Genomic DNA, 18,846 nt, shown 5'->3' with positions numbered 1-18,846 from the left:
AAACTTAAATCCGATCTTGTCATTTTTCTGTCACTGGCAAAGCAAAAAATGCTGACTGAAACACTGGCTGTGGATGGATTCTGTGGTCCAACAGGAACTCAGTCCACACATTCCAAACATCACACCCATTACTGCCACTAGTTCTGTTCATCATGACTCCTGGAGGTGCTCAGCTTTAAGGGACTTCCAGAGAAACAACCCAGTCTTCTGGAGAAAAGCTGAGGGCATCATGCATTGGGATGTCCCAAAGCTGGAAGCCATCCTGGGTTCTGGGGTTTATCCCTAAGCTAACATTTCATGGTGAGGTTATAAAAGGTTAGAAATCAAAGGAGGGGCAAGATGGTGGAAGAGTAGGGGTCCTCAACTCGTCTGGTCCCACAAACTTACCTAGATAACTTTGAAAACATCCCAAAAACCTACGAATTCGACCTGAGATTGATTGATTGATTGATTGATTGATTTATGATAGTCACAGAGAGAGAGAGGCAGAGACACAGGCAGAGGGAGAAGCAGGCTCCATGCACCGGGAGCCTGATGTGGCATTCGATCCCGGGTCTCCAGGATCGCGCCCTGGGCCAAAGGCAGGCGCTAAACCGCTGCGCCACCCAGGGATCCCCGACCTGAGATTTAAAGAGAGAACGGCTGGGGAAAAAAGAAAAACAGGGAATGCTACAGAGAAAAAAAAAGGTTTTGCTTTTAACAAGGTAGGAAGGCAAAAAAATAAAATAAAATAAAAAAGAATCAAGTGGGAGAGGGGCCCCACGAGGAGCTGGGCTAAGGTGGAGGGCAAGAGCCTCTGCGGCAGGAAAGCCCAGCCCCGGAGAAGCGGGAACAATAAAAATCCACGCTAGTTTTCCCAGACAGAAGGCTGCTTAGCAAGGGACTCAGGCAAAATCGCTCAAGGGCAGTGATGCCTGCAGATCACCGTCCCCACCTAGGAACGGGGGCGCGGGGGCACGCGCACCACCGGCCCATCCTGGCGAAGGGCTGGAGCGCCGCAGCTCTGGGTAGGTGGGCGGCCCCTGCCCTGGAGGCTGGCAGCAGGCAGGTGGCTGTGCTCCGATCCCCTCGGGAGAGGTGGCCCTAGGGAGCGCGGGTCCGTGGCACAGGGCCCCAGAGCCCAGGTGGCCCAAGGAGACAAGCCGGTGCTCCCCATTCCCCGGGACAGGCGGAGGTGGAGAGGGTCCGGGACAGTGAGAACTCTGCGGGCCCTGGGCGCCCCCGAGCTGCGCAGGTCGGCGCGCCCGAGCTCGCCGGGGATCTTCTAGGCCTGTGTGGACTGGGAGGCTACGGTTGGTTGCTAGAAGGGAGCTGACTCCAGAGCTGGGGACCTGGCTGCCGCCATCTACTTTTCTCCTCCTGGCGTCCCCCTGTGCCTGGGAGAGGCGGGGCCCCAGGGGAGAGAGGCCTCCAGGGTAAACAGCTCGCACTGAGCCCAGCTCCTGGGGGGGGGGGGGTGCGACAGCTTCCCCAGGTACACACACCTGAGAGTCGGCACAGCAGCCCCTCCCCTCCCCTAGAAGAACTGTTGGAAGAACAAGGAAAAAGCAAATTTACTGAACAAGCAGCACTGCAAAGCTTCAGGACTGAGGGAAAATAGTATATAGAACTAGAGGGTTCCTTTTTTTTTTTTTTTTTTTCATTACGATTTGTTTTTATAGCAGGTTAAAAATTTCCAATATTCTTTCTTTTTTCCTACCTTACCTACAGTATTTTACCATCTCTTCATTTTTATGTTTTTTTTTCTTTTTGACATTAATATTTCCACAATTACATGTCTTAGATATATATTTCACTTCTGGATTCCTTTCAACATATTCAATTTAATTTTGGTAGATATACGAAATATGGGTATTTGTTTTTTGTTTTTTGTTTTTTCTTCCTCATTTTATTTTACGATGGTGGAGGTTAGTACCTGCTAACACACAACCAAAATCCACCCAGAATCAAGTGGAATACCTTGCTGGTTCATTCTGTGAGACTATATTCTCTCTTTCTTCCCATTCTGCCCCCCTCATTTATCTTGTTTATGTTTTGGTGGTCAATGTTGGGGCTTTCTACAAGTATTTCTGGTTTATAAAAATTTGTATCTTCTAACATACAGAACAAAATACACTCAGAACAAAGAGGATCACTCTCTAGGACCCCTCAGGTAGACTATATTCTCTCTCCACTACCACTTCCTCACAACCACCATCCACCACCATCCCCTTTTGCTCTTTTCTATTCTTTTTTTCTTTTTTTCTCTTCGTCTTTGTTTTCGGTTTTTGGCTTTTTATTTTTACTACTTTGTTTTAAAATTTGTTTTTCACTTTGTGGTCCTTCTGTTTTATTTTGTTCTGTACTTCTTTTTCTCTGATTTTCTAGCCTCTGACCTCTTTGGAATCATCTAGGGTGCATTTTACTTAGGTTGTGATTAATATTTTTGACTCAGCCCACTCATACAGCCACTCTGCACTGGACAAAATGACTAGAAGGAAGAATTCACCACAAAAGAAAGAACCAGAAACAATACTCGCTGCCACGGAGTTACAGAATATGGATTTCAACACAATGTCAGAAATTCAATTCAGAAGTACAATTATAAAGCTACTGGTGGCTCTGGAAAAAAAGCATAAAGGACTCTAGAGACTTCATTACTGCAGAATTGAGATCTAATCAGGCCGACCTTAAAAAGAGATTAAATGAGAGGCATTCCAAACTGGATATTCTAATGTCTAATTGGGATTCCAGAAGAGGCTCAGGAAAAGAGAACCACAAAGTATATTTGAACAAATCATAGCTGAGAACTTCCCAATTCTGGGGAAGGAAACAGGCATTCAGATCCAAGAGATGGAGAGGACCCCCCCAAAAAAAATCAACAAAAACCACTCAACACCTCAACATTTAATAGTAAAACTTGCAAATTTCAAAGATAAAGAGAATATCCTTAAAGCAGCTCAAGACAAGAGATTCTTAACTTATATGGGAAAGAAATATCAGATTAACAGCAGACCTCTCCACAGACCTGGCAGGCCAGAGAGGGCTGGCATGATATATACAGGGTCATAAATGAGAAAAACATGCAGGCAAGAATACTTTATTCAGCAAGGCTCTCATTCAGAATAGAAGAGATAAAGAGCTTCCAGGATAGGTAGAAGCTGAAAGAATATGTGACCACCAAACCAGCTCTGCAAGAAATATTAAGGGGGACCCTGTAAAAGAAAGAGGAAGCTTAAGGAAATAATCCACAAAAACAGGAACTGAATAGGTAATATGATGACCCTAAATTCATATCTTTCAATAGTTACTCTGAACATGAATGGGCTAAATGATCCCATCCAAAGATGCAGGGTATTGGACTGGATAAAAAAGCAAGACTCATCTATATGCTGTCAACAAAACTCATTTTAGACCTAAGGATACCTCAGCCAGAAAATGAAAGGGTGGAGAACCATTTTCCATTCAAATGGTCATTGAAAGAAAGCTGGGGCAGCAATCCTCATATCAGATAAATTGGACTTTATACCAAAGACTGTAGTAAGAGATGAAGAGGGACACTATATCATACTTGAAGAGTCTATGCAAGAAGACCTAACAATCATGAATATTTATTCCCCTAATGTGGGAGCTGCCAAGTATATCAATCAATTAATAACCAAAGTAAAGCGATACTTAGATAATAATACACTAATAGTAGGAGACTTCAACATAGAACTTTCTGCAAATGAGAGATTTTCTAAGCAGAACATCACCAAAGAAACAAGGGCCTTGGGATCCCTGGGTGGCGCAGCGGTTTGGCGCCTGCCTTTGGCCCAGGGCGCGATCCTGGAGACCCGGGATCGAATCCCATGTCGGGCTCCCGGTGCATGGAGCCTGCTTCTCCCTCTGCCTGTGTCTCTGCCTCTCTCTCTCTCTCTCTCTCTCTCTGTGACTATCATAAATAAATAAAAATTAAAAAATAAAATTAAATTAAAAAAAAAAGAAAAGAAACAAGGGCCTTAAATGATACACAGGTCCAAATAGATTTCACAAATATATGCAGAACTTTCCATCCAAATGCAACTGAATACACATTCTTCTCAAGTGCACATGGAATTTTCTCCAGAATAGACCATATACTAGGTCACAAATCATGTCTCAACCAATACCAAAAGATTGGGATTGTCCCCTGCATATTTTCAGATCACGATGCTTTGAAATAAGAAGAAATCTGAAAGAAATTCAAATACATGGAGGTTAAGGAGCATCCTACTATAAAAGATGAATGGGCCAACCAGGAAATTGGAGATGAATTAAAAAGATTCTGGGAAACTTATTAGTTTTGAAAATGAAAATGAAGATACAACCATTCAAAATCTTTGGGATACAGCAAAAGCAGTCCTAAGAAGGAAATACATCACAATATAAGCATCCCTTTAAAGATTGGGGAAAAAATCTCAAATACACAAGCTAACCTCACACATAAAGGAGAAAGAACAGCAAGTAAAGCCTACACTAAGCAGAAGAAGAGAGATAATGAAGTTTTGAGCAGAACTCAATAGAATAGAGGCCAGAGAACGGTAGAACAGATCAACAAAACCAGGAGCTGGTTCTTTGAAGGAATTAATAGGATAGGTAAACCCCTCACAAGCCTTATTAAAAAGAAAAAAGACTCAATAAAATCACGAATGAAAGAGGAGAGATCACAACCAATTCCAAGGAAATACAAACGATTTGAAAAAGGCATCATGAGCAGCTATATGCCAACAAATTAGGCAATCTAGAAGAAATGGATGCATTTCTGGAAAACTGCAAATTACCAAAACTGGAACAAAAAGAAACAGAAAATGTGGACAGGCCAATAACCAGTGAGGAAAGTGAAGTAGTTATCAAAAACCTCCCGACACAAAAGCCCAGGGCCAGATGGCTTCCCAGGGCAATTCTATCAAACGTTTAAAGAAAAAATACCTCTTCTACTAAAGCTGTTTCAAAGGATAGAAAGGATAGAAAGGGAGGGAATACTTCCAAACTTGTTTTATGAGTCCAGCATCACCTTGATTCCAAAACCAGACAAAGACCTCACCAAAAAAGGAGAATTATAGACCAATATCTCTGATGAACACAGATGCAAAAATTCTCAACAATATACTAGCCAATAGGATCCAACAGCACGTTAAGAGGATTATTCACCATGACCAAGTGGGATTTATCCCCAGGATGCAGGGCTGGTTCAACACTCATAAAACAATTGACATGATAGATCGCATCAATAAGAGAAAAAAACAAGAACCGTATGATCCTCTCAATAGATCCAGAGAAAACATTTGACAAAATATAGCATCCATTCCTGATCAAACTCTTCAGAGTGTAGGGATAGAGGGAACATTCCTCAACATCTTAAAAGCCATCTATGAAAAGCCCACAGCAAATATCATTCTCAAGGGGGAAAAACTGAGAGCCTTTCCCCTAAAATCAGGAACACGACAGGGATGTCCACTCTCACTACTGCTATTCAACATAGTACTAGAAGTCCTAGCCTCAGCAATCAGGCAACAAAAAGAAAAGGCATTCAAATTGGCAAAGAAGAAGTCAAACTCTCCCTCTTCGCAGATGACCTGATACTGCATGTAGAAAACCCAAAAGACTCTACCCCAATATTGCTAGAACCCATACAGCAATTCGGCGGTGTGGCAGGATACAAAATCAATGGCCAGAAATCAGTGGCTTTGATACACTAACAATAAGACTGAAGTAGGAGAAATTAAGGAGTTAATCCCATTTACAATTGCACCCAAAAACATAAGATGCCTAGGAATAAGCCTAACCAAAGAGGTAAAGGATCTATACCCTAAAAACTACAGGACACTTCTGAAAGAAATTGAGGAAGACACAAAGAGATTAAAAAATAGTCCATGCTCATGCATTTTAAGAATAAATATTGGAAAATGTCTATGCTACCCAGGACAATTTACACGCTCAATGCAATCCCTATCAAAATACCATGGACTTTCTTCAGAGAGTTGGAACAAATAATCTTAATATTTGTCTGGAATCAGAAAAGACCCTGAATAGCCAGGGGGATATTGAAAAAGAAAACCAGAGCTGGGGGCATCACAATGCTGGATTTCAAGCTGTATTACAAAGCTGTGATCGTCAAGACAGTGTGGTACTGGCACAAAAACAGACACATAGATCAACAGAACAGAATAGAGAACCTAAATATGGGCCCTCAACTCCATGGTCAACAAATATTTGATAAAGAAGGAAAGACTATCCACTAGAAAAAGGACAGTCTCTTCAATAAATGGTGCTGGGAAAATTTGACAGCCACGTTCAGAAGAGTGAAACTGGACTATTCTCTTACACCATACACAAAGATAAACTCAAAATAGATGAAAGATCTAAATGTGAGACAAGAATCCATCAAAATCCTAGAGGCAAACACAGGCAACACCCTTTTTGAACTTGGCCACAGCAACTTTTTGCAAGATACATCTATGAAGGCAAGGGAAACAAAAGCAAAAATGAACTGTTGGGACCTAATCAAGAATAAAAGTTTCTACACAGCAAAAGAGTCAACAAAACTAAAAGACAACCTACAGAATGGGAGAAGATACTTGCAAATAACATAGCAGATCAAGGGCTAGTATCCAAGATCTATAAAGACCCTGTTAAAAAAAAAAAAAAAAGACCCTGTTAAACTCAACACCCAAGAAACAAGCAATCCAATCATGAAATGGGCAGAAGACATGAACAGAAATTTCACCGAAGAAGACATATGCATGGCCAACAAGCACATGAGAAAATGCTCCGCGTCACTTGCCATCAGGGAAAGCAAATTAAAACCACAATGAGATACCAACTCACACCAGTGAGAATGGGGAAAATTAACAAGACAGGAAACCACAAATGTCGGAGGGGATGTGGAGAAAGGGGAACCCTCCTGCACTGTTGGTGGGAATGTGAACTGGTGCAACCACTCTGGAAAACTCTGTGGAGGTTCCTCAAAGAGTTAAAAATAGAGCTACCCTATGACCCAGCAATTGCACTACTAGGGATTTACCCCAAAGATGCAGATGCAGTGAAACACTGGGACACCTGCACCCCAATGTTCATAGCAGCAATGTCAACAATAGCCAAACTGTGGAAGGAGCCTCAATGTCCTTCAACAGATGAATGGATAAAGAAGATGTGGTCTATATATACAATGCAATGTTACTCAGCCATTAGAAACGACGAATACCCACCATTTGTTTCGACATGGATGGAACTGGAGGGTATTATTCTGAGTGAAGTAAGTCAGTTGGAGGAAGACATTCATCATATGTTTCACTCATATAGGGAATATAAGAAATAATGAAAGGGATTTAGGGGAAATGAGAAAAAATAAGAGGGAAAAATTAGAGAGAAAAACAAACCATGAGAGACTTGTAACTCTGGGAAACAAAGGGTTATGGAAGGGGAAGTGGGCAAGCGGGGGGTGTTGGGGTAACTGGATGATGGGCCCTGATTAGGGTACTTGATGGGATGAGCACTGGGTGTTATACTCTAAACATAGATTTGCCAACAGGCAAATCGAACTTCAATAAAAACAAATGCAAAAAAAAAAAAAAAAAAAGAAGAAGAAGAAGAAGAAGAGAAAAGTTTAGAAATCTTTTAACTAATTAAATCTCTAATTCTCGGTATGTCAAAAAATTAAGAAGTGTTCCCCCCAATTCTTTGGTATGTATGTTTTGCAGTCAGATATTCTAAGTACATGCAAGAAAAACCAAGATACTCTATAGAAGAAATCTCTAATCACCAAGTCTGCTGCAAAATAACATCTATGTTTACCACATTTAATCATCATCAAAATAGAGTTTCCTGGAGTCGTAATGCAAGAAGACTCTTCCCTAATCCAACTCAGACCTAGTTCTTGAAAATCTCTAGAAACACAGCAAAATTTGCCAACAGGACTTTTCTTAACTTGTTTCTTCACATCTAAGAAAAATTTACAAAAATAAAATATATACATATACAGATACAGATATAGATATATATCTGTCTTTCGGGACTTTTTTTTTTTTGAACACAGACCCTAGTCTCTGTGCCCACTACCAGACCTCAATGTGTAACATTTTAGATCTGGTCTAAAACAAACTCACCCTTGTGATTGCTTCATTTTATAGTGGGGAGAGAAAGAAACTGTCTTTCCATTTCTGTCTGACTGCCCCATTCCTCTTAAAAACATCACTTTCAATATTCCATGAGGCAAAGGTCAAGTTCCAATTGGGTTATATTTGGATATGACTTATTTTACACAGCTCCGTTTTCAAATTGTGAAAGAAAAAAGAATAGGAAAAAAGGAATCGAGAAAAGAGAGAAGAGAGATACCATATGATACTGCACATTTTGACAGTGGAATAATGAGAGATGTCCTGAGAAAGCGTCAGAATGGAACCAAAAAACTTGAAACTGCTGGTATACAAACTGGTACTTTTAGATTTAAGAGAACATATGCAAACGGATCAGCCTTTTACAGAGAAGGAAAAGAGGTCAAATCTTCCTTTGTCCAGTGCCTATTGAAGGCACATACAGGATCTCAAATCCTCTTTGCTCCCACTTGAGATCACTGAAGTTCTGTTTGATTTAAGCCTCCAATTCTTTTTCATTCATTCATCATGGGTACCTGTTATGGTTGTTGGTGTGAGAGCTTTCTGAGATCAAGTGGATGTAGGGTCTGACCTGTTGCTGACAACAGAGCAGGGAAAGTGAAGCATAGAAAGAAACTGGTCTTTGCTAGGATGGGTCTTTGCTAGGTAGCTAGGAAGTCCTATCTTGTGACACTGAGAAGATTTTTATCTAAGAGATCAGGGAAAGCTTTATGGAGGAGGGGTTATTTGAGTGGCCTCTCAAAAGAGTGGGCTAGAAAATGGTATCCCAAGAGGTGAGGCTCCTCTTCACCTTTGCCAGCGCCTACGTACTGAAAAGAAGCAAAGACACTGTCCCCCACCCCCACCCCAAACTTTGCCAGAAGTTTTCAGAAGCACCTCACTGCCCCAGGGCGGAAATAGATTGGACGCTTAGAAAGAAAGGGAATTCAAAAGGATAAATATTAAAGGTTAACATGTAGGTGAAGAGGAATGGGTGGGATTGTTTGAGCTTATCTTCTTTTTGCTTATTTGTGCTTTTTCATTTTGGGAAAGAATACTTTTGTAATAAGAAAAAATAAAAACAATTTTAAAACAATCCCCATTTCCTCCCAGTGCCCACAAAAAAAAAAAAAAAAGACAAAAGGAATGAGAACAGCATCCACATCTTTTTGACTTTGAATGGTCTTCGAGTCCTCTGGCCACATCCACGATCACAGGTCCTGTCAATGTTTCGTTCTGCTCGGAAACCAAGCCTATTTGCATTGACAATAGCTGCACCATGCCTCAGAGCTGCCCCTCAGAGAGTGTATCGCAGCAAAATCATAGGCTTCAGCAAAATAAAATCTCTTAGGATAGTTTAGGCCCCTTGGGCCAGATGTCCTTAACCTTATCTAGAAGAGAAGTTACTTTCATTTTCTGCAAATCTTAAATTCCTGACAGTGAAAGCCTTAAGGAAGGCGTGGGGACAGAAGATGGCTGAGGGTCACCACTATTGACTTCACCTCCTGCCTGCCTGCTGGGAAGCTCGTTAAAAATTGGGGAGGAGAAGAGGGGGTGCAAGCTGAGTTGAGACTAGGTAATGGCAAATGGTCTGAAAGTTCTAGTATAAAAGTTTAAGCTTTGGCACTGGTATGTCACTAATAGGTGCCAAATAGTGATGCCTTCAGCTCTCAGGGCTGCCCTGCAGGACCAGGAGTGGCCAGAGCCTCCCATTTAGCCTCCTCCTGCAGGAATACCTTGTCACTTCACCCCAGGATACTGGTCAAATACCATCTTCTATGTGTATCACAACATAGCACACATACAGAGAACACTGAGGTAGGGTTTCAAGATGTACTGATCCGGAACTGCAGTCTTACAGAGGTGATGTGAAAACACCGATGGCAAATATTCGCAGAGCTGCTCCTTTGTGACAGGTCCTGGAATGATCGATGCATCCGTTCCGTAGTGGGTATCACCGACTTGTGCTTACTCGGCATCCAGGCTCTCTTACCAGAGAATAGCTCCTACATCTGTTATGGGAACTGCCTTTCCCTTCAGGCATGTGGGCATGACAACCAAGGCATCTCGTTCTCCACCCATGAGGTAAACAGCACATGGCCCAGCCATGGCCAGGCTGACTGCTCTTCCTAGGATTTCAGTGTTAAGCAGAAAGACACAAGAACTGAAAATGATGTGAGCTGATACATCCAGTTGTGAATATCCTGAAGAAGGAAACTGGGTATTTCTCTACTCTCTAGATCCCCTTAGCTGCCCTGGTCCTCATCCTTTGCAAGATCTGGCAATATACTTTTCTTTCAACTGTGTTAGCTAATTCATCATCTTCCAATACATTTCTTCCACCCCTCCCCAAAGTTAGCTTTAAAGTCTATCTCTGTTGTTTGCAATAACAAAAAAACCCCATAGGTATGAACTAACCTTAAGAACCTCATTTTGTGTCATTATTTTTTTAAAAGATTTTATTTATTTATCCATGAATGACAGAGAGAGAGAGAGAGAGAGAGAGGCAGAGACACAGGCAGAAGGAGAAGCAGGCTCCTTGTGGGGAGCTCCATGTGGGACTTGATCCCAGGATCCCGGGATCACATCCTGAGTCAAAAGCAGATGCTCAACCACTGAGCCCCATTTTGTGTTATTATGATCCCTATTTTAATATAAGGTATTGGGCTTCAGAGATGTTAAAAAACTTGCCCTAGGTCCCACAGCTAATGAGTGCCACCCACACTCAGAATTTTAACCCAAGTCTGTCTGACACGGAGGCATGACATGAGTATAGGTTTTGTCACGAAAGCAAAATGAACTCAAATCCCCACTTTTCTGCATAAAACCCTGGTTACATGTCTCTGAATTGCAGTAATTCCCTCTAAATTAGAAAAATGGGAAAAATAATGCTCATTTCACAGAGTTGTTGAGGGTTGATGGAAATAATGTACATGAAAGCAGCGGCCTAGAGTATGTGCTTAGCAGGTATTAATATTCTTCCTCTAAAAATGAAAATTATTATATTTGAAGAGTTAATTCAACAAACTAACCAATGCTTTGTTTAGTCCAAAGATTATTGCTTCTGACTTGACCCAAGTATAGTCTCTCTCTCCCTCCCTCCTCCTCTCCCTTTCATACAGACACAGACACACACACACACACACACACAGTTCTGTTTGTGGAAGTTTCCTCTCATATCTCTACCCTTCATCTGTGTGGAAAATGAGCAGAGGGGTATATAAATATGCATACAATCTAAATCTTCCACCCAGCCTGCCTTGGACAAAGAAGAGAGCAAAAATTTTCATTCCCTTTAAGGATGGGGAAAATGAGGCACAGAGACACTAACCATGTATCTTCAGGTTAAACAGCAAACCAAAGTTTAAGGGAGGGATGTAGAAATTATACAGTAGGCCATTTAGTCTGAAAATGCTCTAGTCTAGAAGAGAAATAGCAGGCTTTCTAAGTTGTTGGTTATCGTTTTGCCTCCACTCTCCTTCCCACTTCAAATAAAACAGCTCCATCATTTAAACATCTACCTGAGGCAGATTTCTAAGAAAATTTCTCCAGCTCTCTGTCCATTCCACACCTTGTATTTCTCTTCAGATCTGTGACCTACTTAAAATTATCTTACAATTCTTTAAAACAAAATTTTTTTAAAGTCATCTCTACACCCAACATGGGGCTCAAACTCACAATCCCAAGATCAAGATTTGCATGCTCTACAACTGAGCCTGCCAGGCACACCTTAAAATGAGCTTATAATTCTCTTAATAGGGGAAAAAAGTCCCAAAGATTATTCTCTATGCTGGAAAAATTAAAGTCCTCTTATGATATACAGATAAGGAGAAGGTGTTATCTATACTGAGCTTTCTGATGCTTCTTCAGAGATAAATTCAGGTTTTTCTAGGATTGAGAATATGAAAAATACAACCAAAAGACCTAACTGGTCAGTCAGCTAACAGATATTTACAAAGTGCTTGCCATAAGCAAGGAATTTGCCAAAATTGACATTAGCTCATAATAAGAATGAATGAAAATCAATACATCTTGAACTTATTCAATGTAATTGTGACTCTCATGATTTTTCTGGTTTCTAGGGCCAAGAAAGCAACATTCTACATTATAATATGATAATTTCTGGAATTTCTTCTCCACATCTATTTCTTTCAATCTTGAAGGTTTTGAGGGTTCTTTATTACTGAAATGGCAAATGAATATAACAGCAAATGAAAATTTAAAACTGAAAAAACATCTATAATACATCACTTTAGCACAGCAACTTGTACATGAGGATTTTTGTCTTTTAGGTGCACACAGATTACCTACAATTACAAACGTGGTATGCTTGCTTTTTACATTTTGTTGTCCATCTAATTATAAATCTTTTCTTTGTAGACATTTTTAGAAAAGATTTTATTTTTATTTATTTACTTATTTATTTTTTAGAAAAGATTTTATTTATTGAGGGAGGGAGAGAGAGAGAGAGAGAGCACGAGCAGGGGAAGGGGCAGAGGGAGAAGCAGGCTCCCTGATGAGCAGGGAACCCAATGTGATGTGGGGCTCGACCCCGGGACTCCAGGACCATGTATGTATGATTAGTGTGTAGTTCTGGCTTTTATCAAATATATGTCACTATAAAATAGTTGAATTATCCACAAACTTCCCCAGTTCTCTTAGTAGTCAACTTCTTTCTCACACCTCCAGCTCCTGGCAATTGCTAACCTTTTCTCTTTTTTTGGTATTTTTTTCAGAATTTCATGTAAATGAAATCATATAGTATATAGCTATGCGTGGAATTCTAATGTGTTTTTTCTTTTTAACTCCAAAGAGTTTGTTTTGTAGTATTCAAAATACTTTATTAAAGATTTGGTTCAATCTCAAAAGAGCAGTACAGTGTAGGAGGAACAGAAATTGTGACTCTTACTTTCTTATGTGGATGCACCTGGTATAACAAGGTCTTCTGGAAACAAGCCTTCAAAAAGCCAAAGTCACTACTTAACTCTCTCCACTTCTCCCTTTTCAACACGCCACCTCTATCCTTTTTGAAATGAATTTTTTGTTTGAAAGACATGAACTTTTAATCTGTAATATATAATGTAATATTCTCCCATTCTATTCATTTTTCATGTCAGGATTTTTTATATTTTTAAAAAAAGATTTTTATTTATTCATGAGAGACACAAAGAGAGAGAGACAGAGACACAGACAGAGAGAGAAGCAGGCTTCCCGTGGGGAGGCCGATGTGGGACTCCATCCCAAGACCCCGGGATCACGCCCTGAGCCAAAGGCAGACACTCAACTACTGAGCTACCCAGGTGTTCACTCATTTTCTTTAAAAATACTGGTCATGGGGGATCCCTGGGTGGTGCAGCGGTTTGGCACCTGCCTTTGGCCCAGGGCGCGATCCTGGAGACCCGGGATCGAATCCCACGTCAGGCTCCCGGTACATGGAGCCTGCTTCTCCCTCTGCCTGTTTCTCTGCCTCTCTCTCTCTCTCTGTGTGTGTGACTATCATAAATAAATAAAAATTGAAAAAAAATAAAAAAATAAAAATACTGGTCATGACCCACCAAACTGATTTCATGATTCACTGATGAGTCTGAAAAAGTATAAAATAGGATTTTATTAATGCACCACAACTGTCTTAAGTACTCCCACTCTGAGCTTGGGTGACACCTGAAGATGAATGGATATACATGAAGTAAGCAGGATCAATTGGACATTTTCTTCCAGGGGCCTGTGAAGTAAATTGCCTCTTTTCAGAGACTGGTGGTAATGGTGGGGAGGGGCAGTGAGAAATGAGACATATTTGTGCTCTTCCCTGTGTAGCCGTCCAGTGGACTGGAAACCTTCACAGTATTGGCCTGGCCTGCTCTGTGAGGTGGATCAGCTCTGAGGTGGCCTGTAGGGAGAGGGCCTTTGGGTCTGAGGTAGCAGAAGCCACTGCAAGCTATCGTTCACATGAAATTAGTCAAAAGCAAGTCCAAGCACAGCTGAGAGAGCTAAGACCAGGCAACATGAAGCATGGGTATGGCCTGACTTGCCAAGTGAGTGCTGGGGAAAGCCAGGGGGAGGCCCATGGTGGATAAGCGAAGGCATTGTCTCAGGAGGTCAGGTGGACTCCAGGAGGAGACAAAATAGTGTTGTGTGTATGGCTGTGCACAGACCAGAAAAACAATGACTAAAGGGCAGGATGGAGGATATTACAACTGTCTTAGGTTGCTTGGAGAGAGGCACCAAGGAAGGGCTTGTCTAGGTCAGAGCCTGAGAATGCAGAGACGAATAACCCTGTGTAGCAGTGTGGAAGAGCTGTGGTCACTCTGTGGTCAGGAAATACCTCCCAGGTACTCCCTCAGTGGCCCTAGCACCTAAGGCTTTTTGATTCACATCAGGTAGCCTGCATGATCTTTAAACAGAATCTGAATTCTCTTGCCTTTTTATTTGGCAAATTGACTGAGCCTTGCTGAAGGTTTCAAAAGATCTAGTCTTGGGGCACCTGGGTGGCTCAGCGGTTAAGATCTGCCTTTGGCTCAGGTCATGATCCCAGGGTCCTGGGATCGAGTCTCACATCAGGTTCCCCCCGAGGGACCCTGCTTCTCCCTCTGCCTCTGTCTCTGTCTCTCATGAATAAATAAATAAAATCTTGGAAAAAAAAGAAGATCTAGCACTTCCATACCTAATTCTTCAAGGAGGCCGCAACCATTTCTCTAACCAAAACCAAAGCAGGAGCAAAAGACAGCTGCAATGAGTGAATTTCTGACTCCAGGCTGGTGGATGATACTTAACAGTGTATTTAAAGTTCTAACTTCTCATGCCCAAAGTTTTGAGGCCTTACCTAATCTCCTTGAGAACCTCAGGTATGGCTGTGTGGTTTCTACCTCCCAGTTGCTTCACAGCACTTATGAATATTCATGAAATAACATTACAAAGTGAGCATTGGAAGAACCTCCCACAAGGTTTGCCCTCCAGTCTGCAATTTTACTTGTAGAGACCAGCTTACCCTGGTACCTGAATTTTCAGGGAACCTAATATAGTAGGACTTCCCTCCAGCTTAGGAGGAGTTCAAGCCATTTGGAAGGGTTTTAGCCTGAGAAGGGTAATGCTTTATAAAATTCTCAGGCAATCTTATTGCTGCTTCTCCCTTCTTTAGAGTGATCACTGCATTCTTTTTTTTTTTTTAATTTTTATTTATTTATGATAGTCACACACAAAAACACACACACACACACACACACACACACACAGAGGCAGAGACACAGGCAGAGGGAGAAGCAGGCCCCATGCACCGGGAGCCCGACGTGGGACTCCATCCCGGGTCTCCAGGATCACGCCCTGGGCCAAAGGCAGGCACCAAACCACTGCACCACCCAGGGATCCCGACCACTGCATTCTTAATCCTCCTCTTCAGTCTATGTCCATTCTCCTTGCAGTTGGCTGAAGATCTACACATGACCCTGGTCAGTACCAGCAGACCTAAAGTCTATAAATCTACAGAAGACCCTACAGACTTGGAAAGGCACACATCTTTTTCCCCCTTTGCTCTGGAATATTAATCAGGACATCTCATTTAGTGAGAGAACCTATTTTGAGGGAGACACTTGCTCTCTCGCTCCTCTGAAACATCACCTTCATCCTGAGCCACTGTGAGCAGCTGGGTCCCCTTGATCTGTCTTAGCTTGCAGCTTCCAGGCATTCACAACAGTTTCATACTGTGCTATACAGCAGCATCTTGAGAGGCTTAGTTTAACTATCAAGTTCACCTGGAAAAATGTCATCCTAATCGATTGGAATGGTGGATTGCCAACTTAGTTCACTAGGATCACCTGAGAGCCTTTAAAAAGCCCAGTGTTGGGCATTGCGTGTGGCTCAGCGGTTTAGCGCCACCTTTAGCCCTGATCCTGGAGACCCGGGATCGAGTCCCACGTCGGGCTCCCTGCATGGAGCCTGCTTCTCCCTCTGCCTGGGTCTCTGCCTCTCTCATGAATAAATAAAAAAAAATCAAAAAAAGAAAAATAAGAAGCCCACTGTTTAGGCTGCATCCCAGACCAGTTAAGTCAGAGTCTCTGGGGATGGGACCCCAAAACAGTATTTTTTTAAAGCTCCCCAGGTGTTCCAACATGCAGCCAAGGCTGTGCACCACTGAGGAATACTGCAGGGACCCAGGAGGTCAGCCTTCTATTTATCTTTTATTCTAACAAAATTTCATCTTTCCCATTAAAGGAATCTTAATAACAAGGAGAAGTCTAAGCAGTGGATCACAGCGCTAGACCAGTAACGAAGCTTTGTTTCCGGAAGCGGGGAGTGGCGAGGAAGAAGGGCTGGCGGGCAAGAGAAGGCTAAGGACGCGCAAGGTAGTTCGCCGCGGTCGCGCTCGTAGGGTTCGAGAAGGACACGCAGGGCCCTAGAAGTCGCGCGACGCTGCCTCTGCTTCCGGGGAGGGATGGAAGTGACCGTCCTTGTGTTGAAGCTCTCGGAGGGAGGGGGTGCGCGCCCCCGCCCCCCCCGCGCTCCCCGCGCCCCCCCGCGCCCCCCGAGGCCCCCGCCCCCCCCCGCGCTCCCCGCGCCCCCCCGCGCTCCCCGCGGCCCCCGCCCCCCCCCCGCGCTCCCCGCCCCCCCCCCGCGCTCCCCGCGGCCCCCGCCCCCCCCCCGCGCTCCCCGCGCCCCCCCGCGCTCCCCGCGGCCCCGCCCCCCCCCCGCGCTCCCCGCGCCCCCCCGCGCTCCCCGCGGCCCCCCGCGCTCCCCCCGCGGCCCCGCGGCCCCGCGCCCCCGCGCGCACCTGCGCGGGTCCCTCCGCGGGCGGGGTCGTCAGCCGCGGGCGCCCCCTACCGGGCCCGAGCGGATGCTCTCCTCGCCCCGCAATTGTTCCTCCTGGCTGAGGTCAGGGATTCGTTTCCTTGAGCTTGCCAGAAAGGACGCGACTTCCACAAGGACCTCCTGGCGTTCCTCTGCCATCCGGCATGCCACTGCTTTGCCTGGGGACGTTATTTCTTTGATTGTAGGATAGGAACGCAAAGCGCAAAGCAAATGAGACGAAAGTGCTGGTAAACTGAGCCCTGCTGCTCCTCTGATGAGCTTTGCAGCGTTTACTCGTGATGCTTGGATCGGCATCAGTGGCTGTTGCGTGGTAATGGAGACGCAGAGACTGGAGCGTAGCTCCCACTGGATAAGGCAGTAGTGTGTTTAAAGGGAGAAGAAATCATAATTCCAAGAAACCCAAAGATATCAGAAAGGAAAGTGCTTCCTAATCATAAGAAATTTAAAGACGGGGGGTGGGTTTTTTTGTTTGTTTGTTTTTTGTTTTTAGGCAGGAACCAAGACATATAACCTTGTCATTTGGGAGATTTGTTTACCCAAAGGAAGACTTGATGGTACTCACCAATTAGGGCTTCAAAGGGCATCTCCTCCATACGTAATAAATGTTGGCTCCCCAGAGTCAGTAGGTCCTCAGTGTACAGGTGCTGCTGCCATAGCTGCACACGTCCTAACTGCTGCACGCTCCACCTTCCCGCTGGACCGCACTGGAGGTGAGCATCCGGAGGCTCCAAGGGGCCTCCCTGTCTCCCCCTGGTCTTTTCTGTGCAATTCTTTTTCAGGGTCCAGTCGAGACAAGGAGGAAAGAATGAGATCCAGGGTGTCTGCTTCCTGCGGCTTGTCCTCAGTGCTGTTATCTCAGCTGCCGTTGGAGAAGTCAGTGCAGCAGAGCTGGATGCTGGCTCGTCATGGTTGCTATGGTGACCAGGAGCTGGCAACTTGACGGTGGCTGGGAAAGGCAGGGGAGAAAAGGTAGCAGATAAGTGATGACGTCGTGGACTCCCTTCTCTTGGGATCTGCTGACCCCAAGAGAGCTAAGAGAAGTGGAGTTTCTGAATGGTATTAAACAGAATATCTGTTTTTTAGTTTCAAACCAACACCAAAACCAAACCCTTTGTCCTCCTTCGGAATTCTTTCTTTCTCCGTTCCCCAATCCCTATCTCAACACACACATTAGCGTTTTAAGGCTCCGAAATGGGATCCCTGGGTGGCGCAGTGGTTTGGCGCCTGCCTTTGGCCTAGGGCGTGATCCTGGAGACCTGGGATCGAATCCCACATCAGGCTCCTTGCGTGGAGCCTGCTTCTCCCTCTGCCTGTGTCTCTGCCCCACCCCCCCCCGCCTCTCTCTCTGTGTGTGTGACTATCATAAATAAACAAAAATTTAAAAAAAAAAAAAAAGGCTCCGAAATTCCAGCGATACTTCTCCAGGTCTCTTGCCCTAGGCAATCCTGCTAAATGGAGGTCAGTGCATGGTTCCCTGGAGGAAGGGTGCAGGTGCAAGAGGCCTCTTAAGGGCTCAAGACCTATACTCATCTCCTTACTCTGAGAAGGGCTCCTGCTGCTAGAGTGTAAGTAATCCTGTTTCGCACTTCCAAACAACACTCCCTGGATTGTGATGGCCCAGGAAACTTGAAAGGAACCTGCCAAGCACACAGGATGGATTTGAATAAATTCCTATCAGCATTTGCTTATTATAATTATAGCATTATAATCAGAGCAGAAAGAAGCCTTAGAGATTATTTCATCTTCAAGGATCATTGGCTTCAGTATAATATCTGTCTTAGTTATGTGGTCAAAAGCAGATTGACTACAGCCAGCACTCTCAGAAGAGACCTGATCCTTGCCTGATGACTCTGAGAGAGGGTTCTTGTTTGTCCCTAGGGGTATCTCTTAATCATGTCACTGTCTACCTCATTAATTAGTATTCCCCTCATTTCCATAGCCATTAATATGAGGA

The 18,846-nt window shown here is 43.8% G+C and overlaps 1 protein-coding gene across 3 annotated transcripts in view; it reads right to left on the bottom strand.

Annotated features, from left to right (window-relative positions):
* Positions 1-18,080, bottom strand: part of MICAL3 (microtubule associated monooxygenase, calponin and LIM domain containing 3) — a 226,940-nt gene extending 208,860 nt beyond the window's left edge. Inside the window, exons 1-2 of one of the 3 annotated variants that reach the window (XM_041736012.1) lie at positions 17,455-18,080; positions 16,855-17,237 (exon numbers count right to left, since the gene is read on the bottom strand). The gene's annotated coding sequence lies outside the window, so the exon portion shown is untranslated. The remainder of the gene's footprint in view (positions 1-16,854; positions 17,238-17,454) is intronic. The other 2 variants (XM_041736013.1, XM_041736014.1) reach the window with 2 other exon arrangements.
* Between the last annotated feature and the right edge of the window lie 766 nt (positions 18,081-18,846).

This window comes from Vulpes lagopus, chromosome 21 (genome assembly GCF_018345385.1).
Source record: "Vulpes lagopus strain Blue_001 chromosome 21, ASM1834538v1, whole genome shotgun sequence".
NCBI classification, from domain to species: domain Eukaryota; kingdom Metazoa; phylum Chordata; class Mammalia; order Carnivora; family Canidae; genus Vulpes; species Vulpes lagopus.
The sequence above is the reverse complement of the archived record's forward strand: the minus strand, read 5'-3'. Positions and strand labels throughout refer to the sequence as shown.